The sequence below is a fragment of the Heloderma suspectum genome, chromosome 1 (genome assembly GCF_057233095.1).
Source record: "Heloderma suspectum isolate Gila_16-S chromosome 1, 16-S_ref, whole genome shotgun sequence".
NCBI lineage: Eukaryota > Metazoa > Chordata > Lepidosauria > Squamata > Helodermatidae > Heloderma > Heloderma suspectum.
In genome coordinates, this window is record NC_139458.1 from 278,302,238 (window position 1) to 278,326,948 (window position 24,711).

Below are 24,711 nucleotides of genomic sequence, written 5' to 3' on the forward strand. Positions count from 1 at the left end.
ACCACTGAGCTATAGCTCCTCCCAAGCTAACCTGGAGCACACGTATCACCTGCCCCACAAATGGGGCAGACGTAAGAGTCCCCCAAAGAGTGTACATATTACTATTTTTGTCGCACTGTTGCTTGCGGTCAAACAGATTTTGCAGGTTTGGGGGAGAGGGTGGGTTACCAGAGGCAAAATCAGAACGAGCATACGCACAAATAATTATTCATATTCATATTTCAAGCCATTTTCAGCTCTGAAAAAAAAACTATAGTATTTCATCTCCAACTTCAATTTCAAATTACATACTTAAATGTTACAATGCAAATGTTTGCCAAAAATTACACCCCCAAACCAATATATTGTACTTCATGTTTCACCATGAAATTTGATTCTCTGATAGTTGCCAAAAATAGAAAATGAAATGTCACTGGCTGAGATACACATTTTGTTGCCCAAACCTGCAGGAGATTATCATTTTATTGGATAACCATTTGGATTTTATGATTTAAAATTACAGGGAAGATTGTTAAACTTTGAAATTGTGTAGTTTGGTATTTCAGCACTAATTTCATTGGTCTCACTATTCTCTGCTAGTGACACTGTATTTTCTTATATTGTAAATCTGAATCTTAGAGTCTCTGTCATATAGCAGATGGGGGTTTAATTGCCCATTTTAAGAGGTACTTCAAGACGCTGCCAACTAAGCTTCCCTAAGGCTCATTTAAAAAAAAAACAACGGTAAAGCCAATGTATCTGAAAAACCTAGCCCAAAATAAGTACTTGGAAAACGCACGCACGCATGCAGGCAGGCATGCATGGCTTGGGAGCAATCCTAGGATTGCAGAAATACAAAAAATCTTTAGGAAAAAAAACATAAGAGAGGGGGAGAGACTCTGAACAGGAACATTATTTGTTTACTATACTGTTCAACCAATAATTCTATTAAAAGAGAAGTATTTAGTAAGGAACACACAAAATCAATGATTTCATAACGGCGTCATGTGATTCTTAAATTCAAGAGCTGATTGTGTGCATATGTAATAGAAAAAGAGCATGTTCATGTGTGCTCAATAGCCTTCTGAGTCTCTTTATAGGTTGTTGCAGGTGTTCATTTCCACCTTCCATGGATTCCACTTTTAAAACAAAATAAATCCCTTCAGTGCTTCCATGTAACTGTTCCATAGTTAGTCAGAAGCATTCAGGTGTCCACTTTCTAAATGCTTAGTGGAGAATTTCCACGGCTCCAATCAGCAAACTGCAGCCCTTCAAATAATCTTGTGAACTCACCTCAGCAACAAATGATGGAAGTGCCAGGGAATACGAGAATGCTTCTGGAGACATGAGCAGAATTTTGAAGAAGTGGTTCTCGTTTGCCACTGTGACCACTGGGAAGCAGCAACCTGGTCACCTTCCATTATTTGCATACAAAAAAAGAAAACATTCTCATATCAAATACCATTCACAGGCATGTGTTTAGGAATATATACCAGGTCAGATCATTGGTCCATGGAGCCCAGACTGTCTCCTCTGAATACAGCAGCTCTCCAGGGACTCAGGCAGGGGTCATTCCCATTACCTGCTGCCTTTTTTTTCTCCCTTATTTTTTTCTTTCCTTTTTTTAGTAGAGATGCCAGGGGTTGAGCTTGGGATATTCTGCATGCCAAGTGTATGGGCTACCACTGTTCTTCCCAGATGTAGTTCCCGTTGGGCTCAATGGGACCACTTCCCAACTAAATGTGCACGATATGACACCCCTAGCAAGGGGAGATCTCCACAGCGATGGGTTTAGTTTGCTCTCCACTTTGCTGCGGTTTTTACTGGAGTTGAATCTGCTCCTTCTGGGGACACATGGGGCTTGAAAGCCCGGATTACCCCAAAGCGAGCCAGGGGCTCTTGAGAGGTCACACAGCAGTTTACTGCAAATTGTTTGGGTGGCTTCCGGGGTGGAGTCTCATCCACATCATCACTTAGAGAGCCTTTTCCCTCCCTCCCACTCCCTCCCACTCTCACTTTGTTCCACCTTTTCTGCTTTCTCTGGCCAGTGTGTGTTAGCGCCTGCCTCCCCAACCTATGCCTGATTCCCCCCAATTTTTTGTATTACTTTCCCTCTAAAACTGCAACAGTGCAATAGCAGGTATGGGCACTCCTGTACAAAGGTGCTATTTCACTATAGCGCTATTTCACTATAGTGTGATAGTGCTATAGGGGGTATATGTGTGGCTTCACAAATGCACTATTTTGCTATAATGCAATGGGGATATCTTTTAAATGCACAATTGCGGTTTCCCCAGTAACTACCTCAGGAACTGCAATCTGGCCAAGTATAGGTATTCCTCACCTCATGGTGCTTTTAGCAGTATAAGCCTTAGCTCCTTATGCAGTAACGACTTTAAATGTCCAAGATCGATACAGTGTACAGTCCACAGGTGGCTGTGGTTGGTGAACCTGAAGCACTTACTTCAGATTCACAATGTAGTGCTAATGCGTTATTTCAACGTTGCACTTTTATGCTTTACTTACTTTAAAAAAAAAAAGTTAGGGGCTGCCCAGAGCACACCTATACTTTGCAGGGACGGCCACCAGAGTTTAGTGGTAGGCAAGGTGAAATAAATACCATGAGGTAGCTCAGAACTCCTGAATGGCCAGCCGCAAAATGGTGGAAACATCAGGGAAACGCAGGCAGGGAAAACATTAGGGAAACACCCCTTGACCAGGGTCAGAGAGGTCACAGCCAGGTGAAAGACAGACCCCTGGGCAGGGCTATCATGCCAAAGTAAATGTGGAGAGGGTTGGTGCACACTGCAACAGAAGCGCAGACAAGCCCAATTGAGGAAAACAATTGGACTAAAAGCAGTCTCAGGAAAAAGATTTTCGCTGCAAAACTCTAGGGTGGCTGTGGGATGGCCACAACATCATGTGCCCTGAATGATCTCCAAATGCAGCAAACCCACAGTAAATCGCTTGTGGAGACACCCCCCAGGTTTCACATATAAATGAATAAACATGGCAGAAGTGAAAGGCCTTTTGTGTGCTATTTCTGAAGAAGTTAGAATCAATGCCATGCAGGTCCTAGCAGAAGCACCATGCATAGCAATGAGATCTGAGGGACAATTCAGACTACGAAAATATTTATCTCACAACAACTCAAACCTATATTTATCGTGCCAAACTCACTTAAACCAAGCAGCTTTGCAACGATGAGGTAAATGTGATGAGTTTCTGGTTTGGCACGTGGTAAAGCAAAAATACATGTTTGGGTCAGTGTCCATTACACAGTGCATAAGCAATGAGAACTAAAAGCCAGTGAGCTGGGGGAGCTCTGGAGAGATGGTTTCATTCTCTGCACAGCTCTCTCACCTACTGGCAAACTGGGGGGTGACTGACAGGATGCTGGGGAGGGGACTCAAGAACTCTGGGGATACAGTGGCGGCCTCGCCAGAGTTGACATGACCAGTGGCTCCTTGTGATGGCTGAGGGGAAGTGAGCACAGCTTACTTTCCCTCTGTAAAGTAGAACACATGGCCACCAAATGAGGGGAGCATGCTTCTGCAACTCTGTCCCTGGGCACTTGGAGGTATTGAGCAGGAGATGGGGAATGTTCCAACCACCCTCCATTTTCTGTAAAGGTACTGACTCTCCATAGGGAGGGAGGGAGCCTCTCCTACTCTGCCCTACTCCCAACCCACTGAGGCATTTACAATGTCCACACATGGAGGTCTCATGTTACAACTTTGCATCATGCTTTTAACTGTTTCTGGGCTTTTGAAGCAACCGCTGTGATAATGGAGCTTGCATTTTTCTGAAGCAGCAATCAAAGTTGTTTCTAAAGTATTTTCACATGATTATGGGGGCAGTTCTGAAGTTGTCCAACACAAATACAGCCCCAAATCAATGTCTTGTAACCATGAACTTAGTCAGCACACAGCCAGGCATTGATCAGACAAAATGGCTATGAGTTACTGCACAATAATGTGATACTTCAAAACAACTTTTAGTAGTACTGCTAAACACAAACACACACACACACAATCACCTCACCCTTGAATAAACCATAAGCATCTCCAGGACACAAATGCCTGCCTGAAGTAAAATACAGATGATGTGCAACTCTGACAAGTACCACTCAACGTAAACAGGTTGGAGAGAGAAAAGCCAGACCTGTGCGTGGGAAATCAGCAATCAAGGAGGATAATTAAGGAACATACTCGAGTGCCAAGACTCCAAGAGGATAACTCTAGGCAAATGATTTGCCCAAGATGTACATCCATGTTCAGCTCACAGTAAGATGGGGAGATCTTTTGACACAGTGATGCATTGTGCAATGAAGAGAAAAACTGTTGTTAAGAGCATTACAGCAAATAACTCCAGTAGGGATAAATGCCTAGTAGGCCTTGACGTCTATCTTGTTTATGTATTTATTAGATAGTATTGCTATTCTTAAATAAAACAAACATGTCTGCAGCTTCAAAAGGAAATGTTTATTCTTTCTGTTTATCAAAAAAGGAATTTTAAAATAGTTCACAAGGAAAGACAATCCGTGAGAGAAGACAGCAACCAGCATTCATCAGCCGTTATGGGGCTCAAAGAATACACAAGCAATAATGATAAGCAAAATATTCTTGTGTGATTCACTGGCTCTTATAGGAATTCCAAGGGTGGGCTCACACACTCATAACAGAGAAAATCCTGCATACACTGTGGGCAAATGGGCAAATGCATGTTATTATTTGCATGTATAATGTGATGGGTGTGTGTGCATATGTCCTATTTATGCAGTGCTTTCCTCTCAAAAATGTGTCAAGTGTATGCACACTATGCACATGACATGCTGCGGGGGGGGGGGAGACACATATACATAGCCATTGTCCCACCAAACATATAGGACTCATGGTTCTGCGCATGCATGAACATGATATAAGATTCCTGTATCAGTATTTCTGACACCATTGGCCATGGGAAATGTAATTTACCTAGGGCACCTGACTTCCATACTATTTGTAGGTGCCCTGGGAAAATTATATGCCCCTGGTGCTTATTGTTCCCATAGGACTGAAGCCTTGGGGTTAGATGGTAGATCTACTTGAAATCTGTTCATATACGTATACTGGAAGTGGCAGTAGCAGTGACAATGTTTCTAAGCTAAGAGGCAAATACTAAAATCACTTCTTAGTTTTTATGGTCACAACATAAAATCACTTCTTTATCTTAAGTATCTTCCTCCTTCCCTCATCCCACCCCAAAATGCTATCATTGGTTCTTCCTTTTCACCTAAGAACCCACAGCCTGGTAATCTTTAGGATAGATTTCCTTTTTAAAGTACAATGTATAATCCAGTTGTACATTCTGTGCCAGACTGATATGTAATTTGAAAAAAGAAGAAAAGATTGATGCTAGCATGCCACTATCCCTGAAATAGGTTTCTAGCAGGGCTGCCTTGCCTATGAAAATGCAATGTATCAGAACATGCAGCATTCCCAAGGAAAATACTTTTTAAAAAGATGTTGGAGTGGATCTGGGAGCAAAACAATGGAAAAGTTCTACAGAAGGTTAAACAAAAGTCTTGCCAAGCTTCAAGCATTAAAAAATTAGGATGTTAATAGCTCAGTAGAACTCCCTGAAGATATGTCCATGAGCACAGAGATATGTTGCAGAAAAGAAATGTCATGGCTCATGCCTCAGTCATAAGAATAGAAAAGAAACTGGAATTCAGGACACAATCCTATGCATGTTTAGACAGAAAAAAATGTTGTTGCTGTTGTTGTTGTTGTTAGCATTTCTATACTGCCCCATAGCTGAAGCTCTCTGGGTGATTTACAAAAGTTAAAAACATTAAATACAGTATAAAAAGTTTAAAAGCCATTTACAAAAAAACCAAATAAAAGCACACAAACAATACACACAAACAACATATAATTAAAAACAACATTGAGCTATCAGACATAACTAAAGACACATCCAGGACCGATTAAAACTCATCATATGCTGCCAAATGCCTGGGAAAAGAGGTAGGGCTTAACCTAGCACCGAAAAGATAATAATGTTGACACCAGACAAACCTCATTAGGGAGCTTGTTCCACAGATGGGGGGCCACCACTGAGAAGGCCTTCTCCCTTGTTGCTGCCTTCCAAGCTTCCCTTGGAGGAGGCACTTGGAGGAGGGCCTTAGATGCTGAACGGAGTATGTGGGTAGGTTCATTTTGGGAGAGGCATGCCAGGTAATGCGGTCCCAAGCCGTGTAGGGCTTTAGAGGTTAAAATCAGCACATTGAATTGAGCTCAGAAGCATATAGGCAGCCAGTGCAAGCAGGCCAGAGTCGGTCTTATATGTTCGAACCTTATGGTCCCTGTTAACAATCTAGCCGCTGCATTTTGCACAAGCTGCAGCTTCCAAACTGTCTTCAAAGGCAGCCCCACGTAGTGTGCATTGCAGTAATCTAACTCGGAGGTTACCAGAACATAGACAACTGAAGCCAGGTTATCCCTGTCCAGATAGGGGCATAGTTGGGCCACCAACAGAAGTTGGTAGAAGTAGGGATGTACGAAAGTGACTTACCTTTCGCGGATTATGTTGAGGGTGGAGGGGAGGCGTTCTGTCCCTCCCCCCAGAATCCTCAACGGGGGGGAGGAGCTCTGTTCCCCCCCCCCCGGAATCCTCGATGGCCGGCTGTGGTCCGCGGCAGCTCCGCAGAGCAGCCAGCCAGGCCCAGCCCAGCCCAGAGCCGTCTGCAGCCGGATTTCTGGCCGTGGAGGGCTCTGGGGGGGGAAAAAACCGCGTACACAAATGGCGGCAGCTACAGCCGCCACCATTTGCGTTCCTTATTTTTGGCCATCTGAATCTACGTAAATATTTACATAGACTATGACAGCAAAAATAAAGGGGAACACAAATAGCGTAGTGGGCGCTATTTGCGTCCCTGTTTGATTCACCGTTTTAGCCTACGTAAATATTTAAATACATAAATATTTACGTAGACTAAGACACCAAAAATAAGGAACGCAAATGGCGGTGGCTGTAGCTGCCGCCATTTGCATACGCGGTTTTTTGTTTTTTTTTAAACCCACCCAGCCATGATAGGCTACGTAAAGATTTACGTACCCTATCACGTTGTGTTTGCTTTTTTAAAAAAACCCAGCCATGATAGGCTACGTAAATCTTTACGTAGCCTATCACGTCTTCTTTTTTTTTTTAAGAAGAATGGAAATGGCGGCGGTGGCAGCCGGTTGGAAGACCAACCGCCGCAGCCACCACCGCCGGAGCCGCCGCCGGAGCCGCCGCCTCCCAGAAGATCTGCCCCGGGTAAGTCTCGTCCCGAGGGGGATCCGCGGGGGGGTGGCAGGCCGTTCTGCCACGGAGTTCGGGGGGCCGAATGCACTGGCATTCGGCCTCACTGAGATCCGTGGCGGAATTCTCTGCCATCCCTAGGTAGAAGGCACTTCGTGCCACTGAGGCCACCTGAGCCTCAAGTGACAAAGATGGTTCCAGGAGGACCCCCAAGCTACAGACCTGCTCCTTCAGGGGGAGTGCAACCCCATCCAGAACAGGCTGAACACCCTCCATCCGGTCAGCAGAACCACCCACCAACAGCATCTCAGTCTTGTCTGGATGGAGTTTCAGTTTATTAGCCCTCATCCACTCCATTATCGCAGGAAGGCACTGATTCAGCGCATCCACAGCCTCACCTGATGAAGATGAGAAGGAGAAATAGAGCTGCATGTTATCAGCATACTGGTGACAACACACTCCATACTGGCTGGGGAATGCTGGGAGTTGTAGGACTTTTTTCTGTCAAAACATGCATAGGATTGTGCCCTCAGTTGGTTTTATGCACCATCAAAGAGAGAGAGAGAGAGAGAGAGAGAGAGAGAGAGAGAGAGAGAGAGCTATTTTGCTCAAAGTGGGAAACTGCAATGATGGAAAACAAAGCGTCCTAGTGAGCCCCGAGATGTTTTAAATGTACTCACCAGAGCCAAATTCCAATGAAACAAGTGTAACTAATCTACTTCCCTCCAACTCTGGGATCTTATCTAGCCCTTTGTGTATAGCTTTAGTTCTGGTCACTTTAATCTAAAGTGCTGCAAAGTGTTTACATCTCAATGAAGCTTCCTAAATCAATGTTATTTGTGACTAAGAAAAAACAGGAGGTTTTCCTGCTGGAGCAAACCAGAAGTTCTTGAAAATGCCCAGCTACTTGGCAATTTAAATGAAAAGGAGTTGCTCCTATGGAACTGCGGATACATGCAAATGGCTACTGGGCTTCCAAGCCACCACCACAGCTAGGCTATTCATGAGGGTACATTTAAATCTGGCCAGTCCAGAACCTTGTTGGGAAGCATGAACTAATCCTGATGCGTCCCCACCCCAAGATGGTTCAGCTGGTTCAAATATCACCTAGGTGCCTGTGACGTTACATGTCTCTATATGTATAACCTGTAAGTAAGGTAATGCCTTCCTGTTATGAGTCTCTTATGATTATGTATTCCTGTTATATCTCTGTTTTAGGATGAGTATGTCTATATACAGAGAGAGATTATTGGCAGGAAGAATGGTGGATTTGCATATGTAAGCTGATTGGCTGAGTGAGTGGGGGAGGTGACGTGTCTGTGCCATATAAACTGTGTGCTTTGCTATGAGAGGCAGATGGGGATTTGATGCAAGATGGTGTAGATCAAATGTAGGATAGAGACAGGGATATGATTTGAGATGGGGAATTGATGTGATACGGTTAGGATTGAGAACTGAGAGACAGAAAGGTCTGTGGGGATTTGTGAAATGATGTTTGAGAGTATGATCTAGAGAACAGTTTATGAGAGAACGTATATTGATAAAGCTATTAAGAGTTAACCGTTTATTATTCAATAACTTCTTACTATAATCAATAAAGCTTCCTTTGTTTATAAATCCTATCCCTTCTGCTCTTGGCTATGTAAGGCGAAGGTATAAAGGGAACAGTACAAGTTATATGTATGGTCTGTGTGTCCTCACAGATAGAGCACTGAGTAAAGGGTGGGGCCTAAGCCTTAAAAGTCCTGGTGGCAGTGAAACCGTGTGTGTGAAAGGTGGTTCCTGCTGGGGGTGAGAAAGGTCTTAGAGAAAGGGAATTCTCACTAGGAGAAGGCAGGGATGCCACAGCGCCCCTGAGGATGCCTTTTGCTCTCTATACCCCTACCTAACCATCTCCCAGATGCATGTCTTTGTAATGCTCAGTCAGCAAACTTTCACTCAAGTCAACCAGCAAGGAGCCTCCTTGAGGTCTCCTTTCAGTCCCCAGAGTGAAACTATTGATCCCTTTGTTGCACTCCATTCTCAATCCAGTCCTAGACCCATTGACCCCTTTGTACTCTTTGGGTTGAATCCATTCCGCTGGTGTCATTCCAAACCAGGAGGGGACAATTCCCCACCTCTGCCACCGTACACCCTTAAAATCTGCTCTCAGGGTCTGAGAAAACCTCCGGAGCAAATTTTTAGATGGTGTAGAGGGCTGTAGGGGGGAAGAGAAAGTTCCATTGTGCTACCCACTTCCACTAGTATAACATTGGACTTCACCCTTTCTTTTGAAGTCTATAACTACGCTTGAATTCAGGCACCCAGTGCTCTTTCTTGCCTATTCTTTTTGGGACTTAGCATGGGCAAACGTGCCATTGCACAGCTCCATGATCAGCCCAGGGTTCATTTGACTCTTAGGCACGTTCCTTGTGATTCTTTCCTAGCACTCTCTTCCCATGCTACTGATGCCTAACCTACATTTCTGCAGCCAGCATCTTTCTCTCCCTTCAGCTTGAACCACCTGGCTGCCTTGTTTGCCCAGAGAAATCCGTGTTGCCTCAGAGTAATAGTCACCCTCTGGTGAAGCACCGGTTGAGCCCAAGCCTGGTTCCATGCCAGATGAAGGCACCCTGTGAGTCCTCTGCATCTTCCTCTCATGCCTTACAGGGACTGCACTATTCGCATGAACTACTGGCTCCGAGTCCAGTGCTGCTGGTCAAGCTGGGAATCTAAGGTGTTGTGGTGAGTCTGTTTCAAGGGTCTCAAGTCAAATGCAACCACTTATTTAGCCACTCTTTACAGGGTTTTTTTGTTCCATTCCTTGCCTCTTTTCTCCAGTTCCCTTACCTCTCTGTATATTTTCCTTGGAATTGTCAGGGTCTATTGATCCCCCCCGCCCCCTTTAAGGTTCTTCATTTTAATTACTATTTTTTGCAACCAAATTGTGATAGCTCCAGGGTCCCCTAATAATGGCTAATCCTCTGTTCAGTCTCCCCATAAGTACCAGAAGTCCAAGAGTCCACTCTGAATATATCAAGCAGTTGGCTCTTTCTGTATAACATGTTGTCAAAGGGCATCTCTACACCAGCCTAAAATCCTGCATTTAAAACAGGGCTTTCTGCTTCCATTTTAAATGCAGGATCACACCAACTCCCTTTTTCATGTGTTTCCTTTCCCCCCTCCTTCTCCCCATATCTGAGTCTTCCATTACCTTACATTGATCTCACTCCTCTTCTTGCCACATTTCCTCTTTTCACGGAGGGAACTGAAGCAGAACACAATGGGGTAATCTGAGAGCTCATTATCTGCGATCTATTTAAAAATGGAACAAAGGATATTTAGTGCAGAAGTTGCCCTGGAGGTTCATGGCTTCATGTAAGGAGCCTGCAAGCTTCTGAGAGACAGCCATCTCAATCACAGGATAAAAGCTCCATGTGAAGATGCCCAAAGTGGCTTGAGGCAATTGCCCCATTTTGAATTCATAATCAAAAGCTGGAAGACCAAGGGCTCCTTCACACAGGTGCTTTTATCCTGCTATGGAGATTGCTTACTCACAGACGTCTGCGGGTCCTGTACATGACGCAGTCCTCCTCCAGGGCATCTCCTGCTCTTTGTGAGCTCTATTGCATTGTTTTCCATGACAACGAAACTCCGGCATTTTCCCTCCTCCCACCATGGAGTCGATATAAAGGAGGGTATACTGTTTAAAGTCGCTTCTATTGCAAATAAAATAGTGTCACCTAGTGGCTTTGTAATGAAACACATAGCCCTTATGGAGAAGTTTAGATTTTTTAAAGCCATGTGGAAAGGACCCGATCTAATCCCACAAAGATTCTGGAAGCAGAAGCCCCAGTAAATTGCAGGATTTTTAGCCTTGTGTGATGAAGCCCCAACTGGTAGCTAGCACCCAGTGTGTGTTTCCAAGTATGACCAACCCAGAAGTGAGGTTCTTTGTGTTCCCTTTACTCTGATTCAAGGTAAATATAATCACTTTAACTCCATTTCCTTTTCCTTCTTTTATTTCTCTGAGTCAACCAGCTCTACCCCCACATGGCCCACCAATTCATACGTGGCCACTCTACATCCTGTTGTTGCTATTGTTAAACAATTGGGAGTCAGTAGTCCTTGCTGATCTACTGCAAATAACTCAGACATCTACTAGCAGATCCCAATCTCCCTTCTGCCCACTCCTGCTATAGGCTGCCTCTGGATGACAGAACTCCTGAATGCCAGAATGAGCTCGTTCGAGCAAGAGCAGGGTATAAGAAAAATAATAAACCATGTATATGTCGAGGGGTATCATTTTCATCACCATTACTTGTATGTTTATATTGTCATTTGACAGTAATCTGGTAACAATTTTTTTCTACTGACATTAGAGCAGCGCAAAATTTTTGTCAGCATACAAAGTGTCATATAACCTTTCGTGCAGTCTGACTTAACACTACATGGACTGTCAGTTTGTATTCTCTGTGAATAGAGGAGCCCAACTATTAAGTGGGTACAGCCCTTTTAAACCAAACTATTTGCACAGGTTTATTTACCTGCAATGTGGGAGGGGTAAATGTGGGAAACTGTTTTTGCAGTTTCAGTTGCTGTATCAGGACTTCTAACATTTTACTGGCACAGTGGTCATTGAACTCCATCCCAAACATTTATTTTATGCAGCCAATATTTGGATCAAGCCATAGGTTAATGATACAAAGTCACTTTGGATGCAGGGACACACAGCAGGTTTATAGATGCATGTGTTCCTTTCCTTCTGTCCAGAACCAGTAGGATTCTACTTGGCAATACGAAAAATGTTCTCCAAAATTCTGAAATGGATCATATTCAGCATTTTTTAAAAAGCATTGAGTACCTCAAAGACCCATGTTTCTCTATGCCAGTTTTGTATTTGTTTTCCTTTAAGAAAACAGAAGTGACATTCAATGCTGATTACTTCGTTTATTATTTATTTATTTATTTATTGCATTTATATCCCACCTTTTTTCCTCCTTAAGGAACCCAAGGCAGCATATATATAATCCTCCTCCTCTCCATTTTATTCTCACAACGACCCTGTGAGGTAGGTTGGGCTGAGAGTCTGTGACTGGTCCAAAGTTGCCCAGTGAGCTTCCATGGCCAAGTGGGGACTAGAACCCGGATCCCCCGACTCCCAGTCCAACACTCTCGCCATTACACCACACTGGCTTATATTAAACAATTTCCTCCCCTAAATACCTGCCTGATTCAAATAAGCACACAACTGCTACATATTTTGTAGGCACTTATAAAAATCTCAGAACAAATTATACAAATTCTCCTTGAGGCTGATTTGTTATTGGTAATGCTACATTTTCCAGGAAATATGTGCAATGGCACACAGTGCCTAGCTGGAAGGTTGTACAGATGCCCTAGGCATCTTCAAAGTCAGTGTTGGATAAGTGTACCAGCATCTTGAAAATAGGTAAGATTTTGCTCAGTGATGCCAAAAACATTCTAACATTTTGCGATTGTCAGTGCTGTCCCCCTCCTGCAGTGAGTCTATGTTCTCACCGCCATTGTCATCAGCTGTTTTGGCTCCTCATCCTCTTTCTCATCAATAATACCACTTGCTTGCTTGCCAGATAGAGAGCCAATGAGCAAGCAGGCAGTGGCATCTACTGTTCCTCCTTCTCATCACCACCATTATCTGGGCCAGAGTAAGAGGCAGCTGAACAAACAGTCTGCAATAGCAAGGAGGAACAACTCCAGGGAGCTCGTTACTAGGCCCCTGTTGGGGTGTGAGTCCTTGGCAGGGTCCCGACCATGCCTACTCCTGACACTGGCCCTGTTGATTGTAGTCAGCTTTTAAAAAGAGAGCAGAACAGCAACATTTAGTACATTAGAGATCCCTGTTTCTCTTAGCCAGTAATACATACTATATTTTCCTTTATGAAACTAGTGATGTTCATTCATAAATAGTTTATATTAAAAAAATTGCCTCCTGAGATACCAAGCCTCTTCAAACAAGCAAAATGGTTGTAATGTGGATGCTGGGAAAGACTCAAAAAGGTGCATTTTAGTCTCTTGCACACATTTTGTCATGTATGAGAGTGTGTGTATATGTCAGAAATTTGAAACAGATTTCAAATGTACATTTCTGTCAATGTAGAATTTACATTTATAGTAGATGATTTTGTCATGGCTGAGTAGTAGTGGGAATTAAAGAATTCTTACCACAGGCCAGTCCATATTTGTAAAAGCCTCTTTATTCAGAATGATTAGGATAAACAGTTTTGCTGCAGCAGATCTCACCCAATACACACAGGCATGAGAGAGAACCCCGTCACATGGTGATTTGCATTCTTATACCTGACATTTGTCACAGGCTGCTCTTTCCATTGCTCTCCCTCCCATCTTCTTGTGACCTTTAGGCAATGCTATGTAGCTCTATGAACTTCGACACATGGTACTTTCCACTTGCATAGGATATGGCTTAACCACAAACCTGCAGTGAGAGCTAAAGCATCCTGTCATACACGAGAAAGACAGTGCGGATGAGTTTCTAAGCAAGGCTTCCCAGCACAGCTTTTACCAGAATACAGGCCAGAGAGTGGAGGCTCACAAGATGGAGGCCAAGACCAGAAAATGGCATTGCTCTGGTTCATGACTCCCCTTCCACCACAGTCTCCACGCTTTGAGCCTCACACTCTCTGGCTCACTATCTGATACATCAAACACATGAATGTTCATAATTTCGAGGACCACCTCTGTGTCATTATTTCTTTCTATGTTGTCAACAGGGCTTGCTTTTCTGCAGGACTCAGCGAAGCACTAGCTCTCTTGGTGCAGCATTATACACAACTACAATACAAATGCCATACACAAATGGAAACAAACAAAACAGGAGCAGCAACAACAGGAACCCAACCAGGATGCATTTTAGAAGAGGCTTGAGCCAGCTCAGCCAGTCAGGTAACCAACTGGTCAGCCAGCCAAGACATTCTTATCCTTGACCAGAATCCCTGGGAATGTGTGTTATCTCCTGTCTTTTTGCAGCATGCTCTAGGGCATCACTAACTTGAGCATTTACCACTTTTAAGGAGCTGTTCACAAACAGACAACATTCATCTCCAATCCCAGCACATGCTCTTCTCTCTGAGGCTAAAATGAAATCCAGGGCCATGTGATTTTGTATTACCATTTGCCTTAGTTGTTCTTGGCCTTAGGCCAATGTTTTTGTGGTTTGCCCCAAGCCTCTATTGGCAGATACTAGTTCATCTGCCATTATTTCAACTACAGCTTGAAGCCTTCTAACATATCTTCCTAGAGAAGTAACACCGATACTAGGTAGGATCCCTGCAATGGAGCATCCGATTAAGGAACCCTTTGTCAGAGGGTTCAGAATATTCTCTAGGGTTTCCTTTGCTTGATCAAGATCTTGGCAGTTATGAAGTTGCCAGGGGGTAATTGTTTTATAAATCGCATCCCAGGAACCAGCCAGGCCACATAACATGTACCCTACCAACTTTGAGGGTTTTAATATGTATTGGTACCGCATACAAAATAATGGCCCTCTAGTGCAGCCTAATTACCTGTACTCTGAAATACAGTATCTATATAATGTCTTGCGAATGGGGTAGTGGTCTCCACACAACTTACTGTATTGGCAGGATTTCCTGGACATCTATTGGAAGCTACACTTTGCAACAAACAAAAGGTAAATTATTAAGAAAGATAAGTCATAAAATCAGAGCTGTAAAGGGATTAAACAGGCTAAAGCACTCTGGAAGGTTTAATCTCCTGCTCTGTGCTCTGGGGTGGTAAAATACTAAATCTAAATCTGAAACAGTACCCTTGTTATAACCATTAACCAGGCATATATGAACATCAGAATGATCAGCCACTCAATGTCCATGCTCTTTGACCTTTTTCGTACACTGGTTTCTATTAACTAAGAGCACAGTAGCAGTAATTACAGCAGCAGTATTGGGGGTTTGGTTTATTGATGTTTGGGGGGGGGTTGCTTGCCTTTTCAAGCACTCAAGATTTCGTTGCCTAGTGCTTCTCTCAGCAGGGCTTCACAGGGGAGAGGTGCTAACACTCATACTGAACAAGGCCAGGGGCAGTGCCTCTGGCCAGAGTAGCTTGGTTTGTTCACAGATTTTTGCCATTTTATTCTTCAAAATGCCATTCTTCCTTTCTACTGCCCTCACTGACTGAGGGTGATAGGGGCAGTGAAAATGTTGTTCAATGGCTAGACTTTTGGCCACTAACTGGACCACTTGGCCCTTAGGCTTTTGGATGGAGTCCATTTGCAGTGACAGGAAGGGCCCCTCCGGAGGAGGGTGGCCCCCTTTTATTTATTTATTTATTTATTTATTTATTTATTTTATTGCATTTCTATCCTGCCTTTTTCCCCTCCAAGGAACACAAGGCACCATGCATAATCCTCCTCCTTTCCATTTTATCCTCACAACAACCCTGTAAGGTAGGTTAGGCTGAGAGTCTGTGACTGGCCTACACTCACCCAGTGAGCTTTTATGGCTGAGGGGAGAATAGAACCCAGCTCTCTTGGCTCACAGTCCAACACTTTAACCACTATACCACACTGGCTCTTTAACAGTTTCCCGCTGTTATGCTTCTCACAAGTTTCACCCTGGGAAGCTGTTAATTTGCAAAGGGCTGTGACTCCTGGGGCATATTACACTTGTTGAATCATTTTAACCATCCCTTTGGCCGCATGCCTGCCCATGTGGACTGCACATGCCATACATTTGTGTTAACATACTTCTTCCTCTAATTCAGAACCAGGGTCGGGGTCAGAGTCAGGGCCTCGTCACTGGTTATTTTGGACAGGAACATAGGGACACTCTGTCTTCATGTGACCTACTTGTGTACACTGGAAACATTCTCCCTAAAAGGTTCGAGCAGGGAGCGGGGCTACAATCCCTGATTCCCTTTTCTCAAAACCTCTATGACTTTGTCCTCATCCCCAAGCTCCTCACCAACCTCTTCCGCGATTCTCTCTACCTACAAACTGAGCTATTTGTTACTGTAACTGCACTACTTGTAGGCTTAAAGCTGCCCTTTCAGGTCTTCTCTCATCTTTTTTGCATCTAAACAGTGTTGTACACCTTCAGTGATTTCATCTAATTTCTTTCTTCGCCATCTTATTGCTAATTCTTTAAAGGTCTTTTGTGGTGGTGGCCAAAAACAGACGCTACTGCATCCACTATCACTCTACCTGCTGTTCTGGTAGGATTCTGGATGCCTGAGTGTCTCTCATAGGCTTCTACTACTCTGGTTTGTAAATTATTGGCAGTTTCTCTTGGTTTCCATTAAATAGAATGAATGTGGTCTCAATTAAACTTGGAGGGGAAGATTTGTTATTTATTTTATTTATTTATTGCATTTGTACCCCGCCTTTTTTCCTCTTGCAAGGAACCCAAGGCGGCTTACATTATCCTCCTCCAAGATTTCTCCAAAAAATCCAAGATTTCTCCAAAAAATCCAAGATTTCTTCAATGCTTTCTATTAGTCTATCTAAGTGAGTTTTGGTGTCATTTTGACTGGCTGGCTGTGTGTCTGGCCGGCGTGATTTCTTTTTAAAGGTGGTCCAATCAGTTTTCTTCAGGACCAGCCTCATGAGTTGATTTATAGCGTCCAATTTGGATTGTAACAGCAAATTATGGTTAAAAGCTCTTCACAAAACTTCTGGGGGTCTTTTCTGGGGTCTGGAAATTGACTAACCAAGTTTTTAAGATCTGATGGAGTCCGTGGCACATATACGTCCATGGTATTCTTTCCATCTCCAGCCAGCAATTGCCGCATGGGGCATTGGAGAGGTTGGAGAGGAGCAGAAATATTCAGAAGGTCCTCATATGACCCACTATCATTCAGTTGTTGGATCTATCAACTGAAACTGGGGTGTTGACGGATGGTTTTATAACTGTCCCTTGTCTAGTTTTTGACTCAGGGAAAGTGTTTAACTTGGTACAAAGTTCACTAGAGACTGAGCTGCCTGATGCTCCTTCCTGGGGAGTCAGTAGGCGATAGTGAGGAGGCCTATGGTTTAGCAACCATTCTAATTCATCCTCTCACGCATCTGACTCAGATTTACATCTGGTCTTTTTACATTTTTTTTCTGGGGCCGACGATGCCACCAAGACAGCCTGAATTTTGGCTAACTTTTCTTCGAATCTGTTGTTAGCATTCTGAAGGGCTTTTACCTTCGAATCAGCAAGTCACTTGGTAGCTTCCGCATACCAGTCAAAATATGTGTCCCACTGGTTCTGGGCAAACTTTGACCTCTGCTGTTCTACAGCACCTCTCAGATGGACAATTACATCTAATTTGACTGACCCTTCAGCTGGAAACTGTAACTTGGGGTCATCACAGGTATCAAAGTACACTTATTTAACCATTTACAGGTCCGAGGACCATAGTTGCCAAACATTACCTGGCAGGAGTCCCTAATGGGGGTAGGAGAATCCTTTTGCTTTGACTTGAACCCATTTCCTTAATTCTGACACAAAGCAGAAGCAGACACCTCACCCGTCAGCGCCTTTGCATTCACTACAACTCACTGTCCATGAGTTTCACGGCTTTCGTGGGGCAGCTGCACCAATGGGGAACACAGAACAAACAAGATGCACAGATGGAGTCCCACCCAACCTCACTACTTTCTTCCCCTTTCACTATTTTTCTACCGACCAAGTCCCATCTGGCCGTTTTGTCCTGCAGAACCTACCTTATTGGCCATCTGGATGGCCTTTCTAAGACTGTGTCCCACACAGTCTGGTTGAGTCCCACCCAACTGATATAAGTGGACCTTCACTAGGGTCTCTCTCTGTTTTCCTTCCAGGGTGTACTGATTACTACGCCAGAGAATCAGGCATGGGACCCGCCGTTCTTCCCAAGGGGGTTTAGGAGTCTGAGTCCTTATGGGACTTTATCAAATAGGCTCCCAGGACCCTGGTTGGCCCAGTCCCCAGAGTCCAGGCACCTCCTTGGGTGGCAAATCCTGACTGCTGATTCTTGGCCAATGCACCAAATGTCGTGGTTGAGTTATTAGCAGGAATTAAAGAATTCTTACCACAGGCCAGTCTATACTTGTAAAAGCCTCTTTATTCAGAATGGTTAGGATAAACAGTTTTGCTGCAGCAGATCTCACCCAATACACACAGGCATGAGAGAGAACCCCGTCACATGGTGCTTTGCATTGTTATACCTGACATTCGTCACAGGCTGCTCTTTCCGTTGCTCTCCCTCCCACCTTCTTGTGACCTTTAGGCAATGCTATGTAGCCCTATGAACTTCGACACGTGGTACTTTCCACTTGCATAGGATATGGCTTAACCATAAACCTGTGGTGAGCGCTAAAGCATCCTGTCATGCACGAGAAAGACAGTGCGGGTGAGTTTCTAAGCAAGGCTTCCCAGCACAGCTTTTACCAGAATACATGCCAGAGTGTGGAGGCTCACAAGATGGAGGCCAAGACCAGAAAATGGCGTTGCTCTGGTTCATGACTCCCCTTCCACCACAATTTAAAACAAATACAATGTCAGCCTGCCTCAAGTAAGAAAACCCTCTAATGTTACAAGCCTATCCACACTTACCTGGGATAGTAAGTCCCACTGAATTCAGTAGCAATTACTTCTGAGTAGACATGTATAGGATTCACTGTTAAAGAGACTGATGCTGTGTTCCTTAACATTTATACCACATTGTTTGCCTGCAACATTGTTTGGATCAAAAGTTTCTCCAGGAATCTGAGCTCTTTCATTAAAAGTGGCTGTCTCATATGACATATTTCATTGTGGAATTAAATGTGTTATCAGATTTGACCAGGATAATCTCTATAGTTATGCTTATGTCCATGTTTGCAGCAGTAAATGCTATATCCATGTCGCTGGCTTCTTTGCTCATAGCCTAAAGATGTGAACTTATCTGCACAATTTCTTCCTCCTTGTGGAGCATTGTGGCCTGAAAAAACAAGCAAATCTTTTTCCATTCAGACCATCCTGCATCATTATTAAAACTGAAGGCTGATACAGGAAATCGTGCAATTTTTCTTAGCCTTCTAGGACATTTTAGGCTTGTGGCACCACAACAGCCTCTGTTACAGAAGGCTCTTAGAAAACCACCAATCAGGATAGATGTCGTAGTCTTTATGATTTTAAAGCAGGGGTGGGCAACTGATGGCCATCCAGATGTTTTCGCCTACAACTCCCATCAGCTCTAGCCAGCATAGCCAACAATGAGGGATGATAGGAGCTGTAAGCCAAACAACTGAAGGCCACAAGTTGCCCATCTTTGCTTTAAAGAAACACTGAGAATCAAAACAGCAGCTACAAATGCCACCTAGTGCTAACTATTGACTAAACCACTGAATAATCTTACATTTTCTCTCCATACTGAAGGTGTGAACAATGGTGCTTTTAAGAGAAGCTTTCAACCACCAGTATAATCACTCCCCATCGCACACACACTTTTATTTCTTATATCCTAATATGTGATTCACTGTACCTCACAATCCAAACATCTTAGAACACATACACATGTATCACACAGATCTGGAAGTCTTAAAACAAACCAAGGTAAATAAGCAAAGCAAAGCAAGAGAAGAAATAAAGGCGTACCGTAAAGAGAGAAGATTACACTTAATGCTTTGTTTGGCATTGCAATAAACCATTTTCATTTGTCTTCAGACTTGTTTTATTGTCATTCCTTTACCCGAATGTACCATGTAATTTTATTTATAACAGCAAGATCCTGCTGTTTTATATAACTATGCTTTCAGACATGGGACATCCTTAGTTTCCCAATATTTTGCACAGAGCACCTTAGCTGCAGCTATAGTATGAAACAGCAGTGTCTCTTTTTTCCTTCAAAACTAATCCCTTCAGTTAAGTTAATGACCATTATTGGCGATCTAAATGTAGATGAATAGCAATATTTTATGTCCATATTCCCTGGCCAATACTTCTTTGCTTTTATACAAGTCCACCATGTTAAAAAAAGAAAGCCCTTTTCCTGTCCAGACTTCTAGCATATCTCACTGCTGTTGGAATGAATCTTTGATAGTCTACAAGTCTTCCTGAACCTAGTGCCCTCCGGATGCTTTGGACTGTGTGTTATCCTTGCATAGGGGTCCTGCTTATCTTCTCTGCATCATTCCAATACTAGTATATGTGCTGCCAAAGCAAGCAGACCTGCAACTCCCACAAGTCCCAGTCAGCATGACCAAAGGTCTGAAACAATGGGAGTTGTAGTCCAAAACATGTGGAGGGCACCAGGTCAGGGGAGGCTGCTCTACAGATGTTAAATCCCACTGTCTGTAATTTATAGCCATTCTCTCTCAGTATTGAGCTTTGTGTGAATGTGTGCATCCATATAATCCCAAATATATTTCTATATTAAGTGACAGCTTAGCTTTTTAGCTTTTAGACTTGTCCCCTCATTTTTGTACATATTCTGAGCCTCTTCCCTACCCCCAATTTATAATAAAAATTGATATATTTATGATAATGAGTGTGAAGCTGGACTTCGATTTTTCTTCGGTATTTTCAGGTCTCAAAGGTGCCTGAAATGTTACTCCTGATCTTATCCATCCTGAGAAAACAAAAATATTAAATTAGGCAGAGATAAAGGAAAGTCTAGTTCAGTCCAAACAGGAACAACAAATGAGTGTACCACCTAGTAAACTAACAAACCACATAATATAATTTCCCTACGCACTGAGGGTGTGAACAGTGGTGCTTTTAAGATAAGCTTTCAACCACCAGCACAGTCTTCACTTCAGACAGAAGAACGCTTTATACAGAATACTTCCTTTTCTTCTCTGACACCGGGGTGAGGGGTGGGGGGAGAGACTTTTGGAAGTTGCATCTTACAGGGTTTAGTATGGCACACTGCCAGCACAAAATCTCTGGCATGTGAGGATTAATTAGTATCGTGAAGGCACTTTGAAGATAACATGTACAGTGTACATGCTCAAAGACTATTATACTTAACACTGTAAACAACAAAACTAGCTAATGACTCTGGGAAATTTCAGTAGCACTCTCAGTAAAAGTTAAAATATAGACTTGTTTGTGGTAGATAATATTTTTGTAGATTGTCCCTCAGTTCTTTTAAGCAGAATCCAAAGCTGAAATACAGTGACATCATTAGTAGCACTATACATAATTTTAATATATAAACACCCACTATTTCTAGTTTAACCCTAGATACTGAAAAACAGCTCAGATAGAGAAGTCTCATTGTACATCTAAAATATGCCTGAGAATGAAGGTCATCACAGGGCTTAATGCTTCTAGGTCCTAATGTTTGATGATGTCATCACCTCAGACCAGGGCTCAGGGGCCTCCAGCCAGTACTGGTATTACTCAAAGGACAGTCTGGGTACAGCAGAGTTTGCAGACTTATTTAGGAATTAAGCTTTGGTGACAACATGCCAGACCTAGGAATCAGGAGACAAAACCCAGAATGCAAACATGATAGGGAATGATTTAGACAGACAGTGACCCTTATCTTCCATTGTCCAAAAGACAAGGGATTCATGGCCATTCCTGTCCCCACACATCTTTTGAGACACTTGCATTCAAATGATTAAAGATGACTGGTGAAAGGGCAAGTGGTTCCCACATTTTTTAAACCATGCTTATGGAGAGATTAGGAATTTTACTGTCTGTTAGCAGAATCTGGAATAAAAGGGTACACACTTGTGAATGGGCTAGCTGGTGGCTGGTTGCCACTGTTTTATGATTAGTAGCTCTATATCTTTAACAGTGCATAAACAGAGAGGGCTGAATCCAATGGGAGCTTTTCCTTAGCAGAAGGCGCTTTGACTCACACAAGTCAGGACACCTCATTTTTGTTGATCCCCCCTACCTACCGCAGCTCTTTGCACTGTATCCCACCATGCTCCAGAGGGTCCCCCAACCCTGAGGAACAGCTTTGGGTGGGGCTTAGCTGCATAGAAGCATCAATGCAAATCAGGAACTCTGTCTTGCATGAGTGAAAGCGCATTTTGCTAAGGCAAAGCCACCACTGGATATAAGCCCGAGCAATCAACCCTTGCCACTTGCAAAGCAGGCAAATTGCTTTCATTATGCACATGGAAACTGTGAGAAGATAAAAGTGTAATCTCTCAGTCTGTTAGTGAACTGTCAAACATGTGCAGCCTCTGTCGATATAAAACAAGGGTGGGCAACCTGTGGCCACATGCAGCCCTTGGGCTCAGTTCATGCAGCATTCAGCTGATTTCAAAAGCCCTCTGCATGCAATCATTTCATACCTTTGGCAAAAAAGATCTGTCCCTTCCCTTGTAGCCCACTGCGTGGGAAGAGGGAGAAATGGAGTAACCTGCTCACTTTTGGCTCGGGTCCTATCCACTGCTGGCTTCAGCCCCACTCACCACCCCCATATGGCTCCTGACAGTTTACCCATGAGGGAAAGCGGCACTTGACTGAAAAAACAGTTGCCTACCCCTAATATAAAATATGGGCTATGCTGGAGTAATGATTCTCTTCTGCCTGTGCTGAAGGAGGTATGAGATCCCCAGCTACTATAGAGCTATAGGAACTGGAACTCAGTAAAAAAGTTAATGCTTACACTATCCTTCAAATCCAAATTTTGAAAGCTGGGCCATAGTTTCACGCTCTGCACAGAGGGTGGTAGTGGAGGGGAGATAACAAAGCTACATGGTGAATAGGTTCAGTATCTCAATATAATACACATTTACTCAGAAGTTAGTCCCACTGCTTTCAGTGGAACTTAACTTTAAGTAAGTATGCTGAGGTACCACAGCCTCAGTCATCACTCCTTAGGGCTCTGTTTATTAAACAAAATAAAGATATAAGAAATGCAGCGCAACATTAAATATGTTACATTTCACCAGGGGGCAAACAGTGCTACCACAGTCTCATTTAAACATAACCTCAAACCAAGCTTACCTAATGAAAAGAGAAGTCCTTTCCTTCAGCTATCATAATCTACAGGAAGCAGACAGGCACATTAGTATAGCTGTAAGGCTGTTATGGAACTATTCAAGGTGCTGAATACCCCTTTTCTATGAGAAATTATGAACGGTGAGGCTACACTACTTCATTAAAATGAAATAAAATGAGACAAGCAGCACCTCATAGAGGATAAAGCTCCAGGCTAATGGCAAATAGGTAACAGCTACCTATTTGCCATTAGGTAAATGGCAAATTTACCTGATTTACATGATGGCTATATGTGACCTCCAGCATCAGAGGCAGAGCATCTCTACCCCAGCCTAAAATCCCGCATTTAAAATGGGGCTTTCTGCTTCCGTTTTAAATGCAGGATCACAACGGACTCCTTTTACACGTGCTTCCTTCCACCCCCTTTCCCCCTCCTTCTCTGCCTTATCCGAGTCTTCCATATGTTTCATTATACAACCACTAGATGGTGCTGTCGTCTAGCTCCTCTTATTGTGGCTTTTCCTCTTTTCAGGGAGGGAACTCGAGCGCTGTAATTTGATAGCTCATTATTTCTGATCTTTTAAAAAATAGAATAAAGGTCATTTAGTGCAGGAGACACCGTGGAAGTTGACGAAGTCATCTGAAGGACCCGCAAACTTCCATGAGTAACCATTCTCAATAGCAGGATAAAAGCTCTGTGTGGAAAAGCTGGCAGTATGACTCTGGATACCAGTTGCTAGGGAACATGAGCAGCAGGGTGCTGTTGTGTTCATGTCCTGCTTGCAGGCTTCCCACAGGCATCTGGTTGGTGACTGTGAAAATAGAATGTTGGGCTATATGGGCCTTTGAACTAATCCAGCATCACTCTTCTTATGTTTCAAAGTTTTTGTGTCAGAGTTACTGCAACTCAGGCTGACAAGTATATTGGGCACTTTTAAAGCATTTTCAATCTGCCCCAACCAGTATTTTTTAAAAATAATTTCATGAATCTAAATAGATGCTCTAAGGCAGGAATGACAGACCTCCATCCCCCAGGTCACCTCATCCAGCCCCTCCTCCTCTGTGAAGGGAGAGAGGGTAGGAGAGTCAATGTGTCGCAGCATTGAGGAACCCTCGTCTTTCCTCATTGGGGATGGGGAGCGAAGCCAGCTTGGGACTCAGCAGGCACCTTAAGCAGCTGGCGGAGTCCAAACTGGAGAAGGTGGAGGAGGAGACACTCCTTCAGGCATCAGCGGAGTCCATTTCTCTGTGCTGAGAAAAAGCACAGAGTGATTGCTCCATGCCTCTCTGTGCACCGAGAAAGTGGCAGTCCCTTTCTCCATGCAGGGTGAGGCACAGTGCAATCTTTCCTTCATTGTCTGTGCATGAAGAAAGGGAAAGGGACCCGATGATATCAGGAGGTGGGGCTTCAGGAGGGAGGGGACTGCCCCCTGCTGCCCTCTGGCCCCTGGAGGTGTCCCAGGAGGCAATCTAGCCCTCGGGGGTAATCCAGTCCCTACGCCTGCTCTAGAATGAGGCGATGCACCCAATCAGTCATTGTAAC

At 43.6% G+C, this 24,711-nt stretch overlaps 1 protein-coding gene and 1 pseudogene across 1 annotated transcript in view; both read right to left on the bottom strand.

Annotated features, from left to right (window-relative positions):
- DCDC2C (doublecortin domain containing 2C) overlaps positions 1 to 24,711 on the bottom strand; it is a 141,844-nt gene that overhangs the window by 14,953 nt on the left and 102,180 nt on the right. Inside the window, exons 3-4 of the transcript XR_014786558.1 lie at positions 10,460 to 23,213; positions 1,273 to 1,393 (exon numbers count right to left, since the gene is read on the bottom strand). The gene's annotated coding sequence lies outside the window, so the exon portion shown is untranslated. The remainder of the gene's footprint in view (positions 1 to 1,272; positions 1,394 to 10,459; positions 23,214 to 24,711) is intronic.
- LOC146359147 (U6 spliceosomal RNA) lies at positions 20,338 to 20,423 on the bottom strand (annotated as a pseudogene).